The sequence below is a fragment of the Triturus cristatus genome, chromosome 7, assembly GCF_964204655.1.
Source record: "Triturus cristatus chromosome 7, aTriCri1.1, whole genome shotgun sequence".
NCBI lineage: Eukaryota > Metazoa > Chordata > Amphibia > Caudata > Salamandridae > Triturus > Triturus cristatus.
In genome coordinates, this window is record NC_140590.1 from 812,602,520 (window position 1) to 812,611,696 (window position 9,177).

A 9,177-nucleotide genomic window follows, 5' to 3' on the forward strand; every position below is an offset into this window, starting at 1 on the left:
CGGCCACCAGGTCACCAAACCTAAAATGGTGGCCGGGGGCGGGCGCCCAAGGTATTTATACCTGAGCAACATTCCGTTACTTTTGGGCTCTAATTGGGCTGCATTTGGGCTACATTTTCCCTACCAGCAAGCCCAAGTTCAAAACGACCGCGCAGGGCCAGCAAACCCCTCCCTCCACACGCCCCCTCCCAAACTGCCCGGGGGTGGGGACTCCCTGCGGTCGCCTTCCCCCCCCAAGCCCCCCATAGCACCGCACTGCCACCATGTGTCCAGGATGCAGCACCCGCCTCTACACATGTTGCGTTCACGATGTGCGTTGGGTTTTGTGTACCATCACTCGCTGTCACTAAGAGCTATTGCCCATCACGTACCATATAATGTCGCGGTGGTTAGAAAAGTTACAAAATATTAATGTTGCTGCTGCGTTCCGCTGCCATTTTCTTTCACCAACTGCATCTCGTGCTGCACACTGATCAGCACGACAACAGTGGCGTTTACGATTTGCGCTTCACACCTGCAGACTAACAGGGTGCCATGCATCTCATTCTTTTTTGATACACAGCAGATAGGAGCACTGAATTGTGGTTGAATTCTATGGATTTCCTCACTAATTCAGTGCTCAGTGGGGTCCGCATCTTGAATAGAGCACTGGTCTCGAGTGCGCTGGTTTGAAATGCATTTTCCTGTCCACTTTAGTTTTAAGTGTCCTCTGCTTACGTATTCTGGTAGAGCCGGTAATTGGATTTGCAATTTTGTTTGGCATATTTTTGGGTGCCGTCTGCGCTCTTTCTCGACGGATAATTATTTCGGCCAGCGGAGCCGCACTAATGCGCAGCCATCTCGCAGTGCGCCCCCGTGTCATATAAATTATTACACTTAAAGTGCTAACTTTTGAATGGGTGCACATAGAAATGCCATGTTTAGACTAGTATGATTAAAAAAAATCATACAATGGTAGTCTTTGTGTTTTGTCAACTATAAAAATGCCAATTTAAAAAGCATCTTCCTGCCCTAGCCATTTTTGTGCCTTTGCCAGTGTCCTGGGTCACATTACTGATGGCTCTGCTGCTGGTTTGTGCAGTCTTGTGAGCAAGGGGACTGGGTGTAGGTAGGGTTGGCCAGTGAACTCTGATCTGCTGGCAGAGTTCAGAGTTTTTGTCGCTCCACTTGGAGCGCATAGATCAGCAAATCTCCGCCGGTAGAGTTCACTGGCACACGCTCACTTTTTTTTCGTGCAGGATTGTATAATCTGACAATTTGATTTGTACATTGCTTATTTTCCTCTGGTCTGAGAGGAGCTCTACTGAATCATAGTGGGAGTGAGTTGCTACCCCTCCCCCCCCTCCCCCCCCCTGGCAGTTGCCCAGGGGTGACAGAGCACCTCAACAGTATGGAGAGCTATCCTGGCCAGTCAGCTGGAGCAAGCAGTGTGAGTCTGGGAATGGTTACAACCTTACAGCCTTGAAGGAGCTTCCAGAGGTTGGTGTGATTGTAGGGCGAGGGGGGGGGTGGGCACAGGGTTTACAATCTCACTTGCTTGGTGTGACCAGTAACTGCTAATGCTGCAGCAACGCAGTAACTTCAGAGCACTTCCAGATTAGGTACTTCTAAGTGATAAGGGAATATATGTGCGAGGAAAGGTTGATGGGTTTAAAGAACTACTGCATTCAAATAAAATGCTCTATCGGTTGACTAATGATATAGCACAATTGTGCGCTCTACTTGTAGGGGTGCATTATAATCACGAGTAGTTAGCATCTATTTATAATCTTTTATCGTGTTAACATTTGGTTATTTGAACATCTAATGTAATATCTAAAGCGAAGAGATGGCGAGATTTCCGTACAGCGTGGAGATATTAACATAGTGATCGTAAACTTTTTGAAGCTTTAATGTTTTGATTTTATAAGTGACAAATTTACTGTGCACGTTAAAATCAATACATTACAGTGATGATGATCATGTATATGTTTGATTAATGAAGTTCCACACTGATTCTTATGTTAACTGACTTTGTAAGCCTCGTGTGTATTTCTCCCTGGCTCTCCAGACTAGCTGTTCGTAGTGTTTGTGTATGCAGAATCTTTTCTTATGTTTTTGTTGCAGGTGGAGAACTTTCTTTGTTAGTTAAAATAACGCTTTTGTTTTAGGAGTTGGACTTGGGGAGGAGAAGCTACATTTGAACAAGTGGTGCTGATAATGTAGGATGGTGTTCTTTCTCATGGTGAAGGCCTGGTTATCCAGGTTTGAGCCAGTGCTTGGGAGCATCGCAACCGCCTGGAAAGTTACCTACGAGGAGGGGTCTAGCTGGATGGGGACGGTCGTTTGATGTGACGATGGGCGTGTCCTATGATTTTTGGTGTTTGGGTTGGGGATAGAGCCCAGCGGACATCTGATGTGGCTGGAGAGGAAGGAGCATCTTAGAATGAGCTCTGTAGCTTTATGCTACTTAACCCATTCAACATGAGTGTACTTCTTAGGAAGTTGTCACACGCGGACACCTTTTTCCTGAACTTGCCTAGGACATTTTAAGTATGGATGGCACGCTAGTGATAGTGTAGGGACAGACTAATGCTTTTTACTTAAGAGTTTCCAATGACTCTCAATGTAGACAGTTATATTCTGCATCCTGATTCTAGAACTGGTCATACTTTGTATGCTTCAGACTAAACTTTACACAGAGGTTTGGCTTTGTATTAGTTCCAATGTATTTCTACACCCTCATCATGAGGTGTTTGCATGTCCAGTTCTTGTCTTTGTAATAAACTGACTAAACTGAGAATCGGGAGTCGGTGACCCTTCAAAGTCATGGTTAATTGAATTTTGCGATATGATTGGCAAATAATTTTGCTCCCCTCTATTTTTAAGCAGGAACCAACGATCCATTGACCAAGGGTTAGAGTAAATCTAGAATGTGGAACCTGGCCCCATCAGTTGGTAGCAGAGGATGGTTTCCTCTTGAGTGTGGGGAGAATCTATAATGATTTACACCCAGAGAAAGGAAGAGCCCAGTGGTCGCGGACGGCGGGCTTTGGCAGAGACTGGAGATTGAGGGTGCAGCAAGAACAGCGATGAACGGTGGAGTGACTGACAAGGGATGTTATGTTTTAGATTCCGGGAATGGCTTGACTGTGTGATGTCATGCGGAGTTGGGATGAGTCGATTAAATGTAATTTCCGGCCGTATGCGTGTGGTCCATTAGTTTTGGTTTGGTTTTGATGACTGGCTCAAGTAGCCTAAGATCCCGGGATATATTTGTGGTGTAGAAAACAGATTGGTTGTAATTGTCTGACCATTGGTTTGTTGGGAAGTCTGGAAGAGCTTTCGACCTGCCTGAGACAAAGAACTTTGTGTAAGTGGATTTGCTAGTGGTGTGTAGCAAGCCTTGTGTGCAGAGGTGAACTACAGTGATTTGTGTGCCCACTGCAGGTCAAGGGTCACGGTGCATGAATGTTCTTGAGTGATTGAATTCTATCGATCTTGAAGACTGGCAGACAATTACTTGCTTATGTGACTGGTCATTTGGATGGCAGAAGGTTACACATTCACACTCACAATCATAGAAACAAGTAAAGTGAGATTGTGAAGGAGGGTGAACCGCTGTGAGGGGGGGGGGGTAGAGTGACATATGAGTGTCCCATGCTGTGATAGGTTAGGTGTAATGCCGCGCTGGGATTGGTTGGTTGTCATCAGGAACTGAAAGGAAATTAGTTGTAAAAATTGGTTTAGTCATGCAATGCTGTAGAGTATTACGAGATGTTTGTAGGGGGGATAGAGGAGTGGTAACTCGAGTGGGTGAGTAAGCACTGCCCAAGGATATCCCAGCACATTACATGGCAACGAATGTAGGTCTCCATACCATAGTTTGTCTTAAATTTGCATAAGATTACTGAAAATTAGGGAGATTTGGGCTTTACACTTTCTGGTTCATTTCGATTGGAAGTAATAGATCAGTTGAGGGGTGATGTCTTCATTACGACCCTTGTCTAGACCAACACCGTTTGAGGCATCAAACGCTTGGATGCAAGCAGCACAGGCAAAGAGCAGGGAAAATGTCAGGGAAGGATTAAAAACGGAGGCATACTAAGGTGCGTGATGGGATGCACAGTTTAAGAGTAGACCCCATTGAGGGAGAAGGATTATACCCAATGTTAGTGAAGGAAGGAGTTGCTCGGAATAGGAATGGAGTTGATGGGGACACTGAACTTTCTAGATAGACTGTTAGCAGAGCATCCTCCGCCATACAATCCAAATTTAGAAGAGGGATGATGGGAATTGGCAAATGCAGTGAGCATGGAAAGTATGGTAGTACGACCGGCGGACCTTAGTGTGAGTAGTGGGGAAGGTTTCGACAAGGACAGAGGGCATAGGTATGTCGGCACCAGGAAATACCAGAGTGGAGTCAACGTTGCTATGTGATTACCGGAAGAGGTTATGGTACCGGTCACCATTGAACCTGTAGTGTCAGTGTATGACCCAAGTCTAGGGGAAAGCAGCAGTCGACCACAGTCTGGATTGGGAGAAAGGGTCAACGTGGGAGTCAATGTGACAGTGAACATAAATGGTCAATTTTTGGTGCCTGTGGAAGCAAGTACTCCATTACCAGCAACCGCAGACCCTTCAAGGGTGCTTGTGGGGTCTAGTACAGTACGATCAGCGTCATTGGCATTCACATTCAGACTTGAGGATGTAGGAAGCTCTAGTTAGAGGGCCCATGGGAAGGATACCAGAAGCAGGTGCAGATCAGGGAGATCTGAATGTGTTCCAGACTACAGTAGCAGGAAATTGTCAGAAGAATCAAAGTGCAAGAGAATAGAGTAGCGTGTCAAGTCTGGGAACAATCAAGGCTACAGTGAAGGCAAAATTGTTAGATGAAGTGAGTCTGAAAGCAGAAACAGACTAGATAATCACTGTAAGTCTGCCTTTAGAAAGGATAGAACTCTTTGAGCAGGTCAAGCTGCTGTTTGTGGCAAAGGATATCACTCGGAAGGCAAGGACGGCACATGAGAAATTTACAGAATTGTCACAGAAGCATGATGTTGATTAATCCAAAACAAAAATGTTGCATAGGCTGAATTATAGTGATCAGGAATTGGAAGATGAAAGTCATAGACTTAAACTCTCATTCAAGAATTGGTTGTAGGGATGCGCACATGGAGCATTCTTGAGAAGTGGAAAGAAAGATGGTCAAAGATGGTCCAAGGGATAGGAGATATGCTACCTCCAGGAGGGAGGGACAAAAGAAGCAAAAGCTTACCCATTGCGAAAAGTACCGAGCGGAGGGTATGTGCATGTGCCTTAGAGCAGAGGTGATTTGGCATCATTTACAAACCACGTTCCTCAGCTGAGGGAGTAAACTGCTGAATGGTATAAACAAGGTGATCGATTTTTGAAAATCTCAAAGGTGTTGCAGATTGGTTTGACATTGTGGTACCTAGTGATCTGCTTGTAAAATATTGCTGTTGACTGGCTGTCTGTCAAACCAGATAGTCCCAATAACACATGGTCCTTCCCATTTGGTCATGAAAAAGTTTGAGCAGGTAATCACATGGTTACAGTCTAAGATCTCACCACAAAATATTGACTGGGTTAAGATGGATCGAAGCACCCAAGGAGTCAGTAGATAATTATTACTAAAGGCTCTTGCAGGCCTTTCAGTAGTACAGTGGGTTGGATACTCTGGATTCCAAGGACATGGGACAGTTTGTTTCCAAGTTTGTGTTAGGACTGGGACCAGAAATTAGCTTCATGATCTAACAGCATTTGATCTGCTGGCAGAACAAATCCGTGGATGAGATCCTGCAGAATGCCAGATACTGTAGTGACAAAGTGGACTCTAAGCATAGGTAGATGAAGGATAAATTGATGCTGGTCCAGATAATGCAGATAGGGTAGAACAAGAACAGACAAGTGGAGGAACTTTGGATCTAAAGCAGGGAAATAATCATGGAGTGACCCAGAATGCATCAACTAATCTTAGGACAGGGAAGAGGAAGAGTAATAGATCCCAAGACAAAGTCTGTACCCTAAGAAAATCACTGCATGACATTGTCAAAAAATCAGGCGATGGAAGCTCGAGTGTCAATTGAATCCAGCAAATCAGTTCCAAGATGAGGAGATAGAACAGGTTCCTGTGGTGAATACTGTAACTAGACCCAGATCTGTTAACGGAGGGGGTCCGAGTCAGCAAGTGCAGGTACCCCAACCTCTCAGAATTTCACAGGGAAATTGAGTGTACCAATGATGCCCTTTATCAAAACTCTAGATGATTTTGATCCAGACCCGTTACAATGACAGTGCCTGAGGGGGGGGGGTGAAGACTCTACCTTTGGAGGTAGACCAGAGGACTGTATGTGGAGGCAGATGTGAATGGTCATCCTATTACATTCTTGATTGATACTGGTGCTACCCATTCTACTGTGAGGTCCACAGTAGTCCCAAATTTACCCCTCTCTGGACAATTGATCCTAGTTGTAGGAGTTGCTAATAAAAGAATGACGAATCCATTGACCGACAAGATACCTGTAAGAATAGGAACATTACAGGATTGGCACCAGTTTGTGGTGTGATTTGAGTCCAGTCTGATAGGTTGCAATCTTCTGTGGAAGCTGAATTGTACCATCTATTGCAAGTCTTAAGGAGTGGAGTTGTGGACCAATGATGCTGACATTACATTTAATCTAGCGAATCAGAATATCTGTGTAGAGTTGTTCCCTGTGTTAATGGTGGATGAACTGCCGTATGATTCGAGGGACTCTGTTTCTCCAGTGGTGTGAGACTTCATGGGAGAAGAGATGGGACTGATTCGAGGAGTTAAGCCAATTAAGATACAGATCAAGCAGAGTGCTGAGTTTCCAAGAACTCCTCAGTAAATCTGACCCTGGAAACAGTGAGAGGAATTACACCTGTGATTGAGTCAATTTTGAGCAGGGTATTCTGAAGGAAATCCTGGGGAGCCCGTGCAATTCACCCCTAATGAGACTGTAGAAGCAGTGGGAAATACAGTATCATGCAGGACCTGCGATAGGGCAACACGATTGTAGTTCCATGTTACTTATTTTATTTAAGCAACTTGTAAAGCGTGCAAATACCCCTAAGGTGTCTCAGCGCTGAGGACTAAGAGGAAAAAGAGAGCCAGAGGCGGGTGACTTATTGGTTGAAGAGCCAGGTTTTTACTTGTTTACTGAAGGCTAGCAGGGTGGGGCTAGTCTTAATATGGAGGGGGGAGTGTGTTCCATAGTCTGGTAGTAGCAACACTGAATCTTCTGTTGCCCCATGAGGCTTTCTTGGTTTGAGGGACAATCAGCAGGTTAGCTGCTGATGAGCACAAGGGTATACTAGGCATGTAGGAGCGGAGAGCTTTCTTCAGGAACGCAGATCCTGTGTTGTGGATTGCCTTGTATGCGATGCATAGCGCTTTGAATTTGGTTCTACTTATGGGTAGCCAGTGGAGCTGTCGCACCACGTTGGATATTGGTTTAAACTTGGGGGTGCCTGACAGAATCCTGGCGGCTGCATTCTGCACCAGTTGCAGTTTATTTAGGACCCTTTCCTGGGCATTGATAAGCAGACCATTACAATAGCCAACCTTCGACATAACCAGTGTGCTGGTGAGAGTTCTACCGGCAGTGGTAGGGAGAACAAGTTGGAGGCTTTTTTTGTATCATTCTGAGGCCATAGAAGGACAAGGAAAACAGTGTTGGCGTGGTGTATGAATGACAGCTTATCGTCGAACATAGCACCCAGGTTTCTAACCTTTGTGACAGGGGACGGAGGTGATCCCAGCTTGGAAAGCCACCATGTAGGGGACCAGCAAGGGGAGAGATTACCAAAGATCATCACCTCCGTCTTGTCTGAGTTTAATTTGAGGCAGTTGTTTGCCATCCATGCACTGATGGCCAACATTCCATCTTGAAAATTTGCAGCAATTGCCACTCCGTCATTGTGTACCGCTAGCACCAGTTGCGTATCATCGGCGTACGATGTTAAACCCATACCGTGGGATTTGATGATTCTTTGTTGTCCTGTGGTACCGAATCCATCTGTGATTTTATTCCAAATTCCTTGTGAAGTTGAATTGTTAGAATAACCATGTCTTCGCTGTATTGTTTATATACTGTTCTGCATAAGTTAGCATTCGCTGCACCATTTTGTTAGGCCGCCATTTTGAGTCCTGATCGAAACTAATTTTCTCTGCCTCTGCGAGAAGCCGCTGGTAATTTGTTTTCTCCAAGGTTGGGCCTTGCTGCCCTGATGAATACATTGTTCTTACTGACACATACCTTTCCCACTAGATAGAGGCCTGCTCCCACTAGTCCAGTGATGGGCACAGGCAGAACGACCTTGGCATAGACAGTGTGTGTGCCTGGTCTCAAGCTCAAAACTTATCCTTCTGTACCTCCGTTGTGTAGCTGCCTCCATCTGGAAATTTCCAGTCTGGGCGTGCCTTCATTGGTTCTGAATCGTACATAATGTATCACCATGTTTTCTGATGTCAGTCCCTCTGCAGCAATCCCCAGAGACTGGGCAGATTGGGCTCCGCTCCAGTTTAACTGAATAAATACTTTGTATTCTCTACTGTCTGACCAGCTCTTCGTTTGTATAGAAGGCTGAGAGGTGGTTGCGAGTGACCCTGGTGGCGCTAATCGGGTCACTTCCTTCAGTATGGTTCCCTGTGATTGATCTATTTCAGGCGTTCTTCTCGATACCCTTACACGAGGAAAGCCAATTTTTTAGTTGCTTTCTGGATGGAAAATCGTATGTTAACATGGTGTCGTATCCAACAAGGGTATACTGAGAGTTCATTGATCTTTAATCTGATCATGAAGAATCGAGTCTAGTACTGCTGCAAAGTTCTGTTCTTGTGCAGAATATTGATGACCTCTTGTTTGCCTCGGAGATGGAGGAGGCTTGTAGGGTTGATACTGTTCCTCTGTTAAACCACCTGGCAGACAACTGTAGCAAGGTGTCCCTAAGCAAACTCCAGTACTGTTTGCCTGAAGTCCAGCATTTGGATCAGCGCATTGAGAGAGGCAAGAGGAAGGTGTCAGCTGTCCGCATTGAGGCGATCATGAAAATGAATGCGCCTACCACGCAAAAGGAAGTCAGGATCTTCTTGGGAACGATTAGTTACTGTTGCCAGTAGATTCCCAACTTTTCATTGAAAGTAAAACCTTT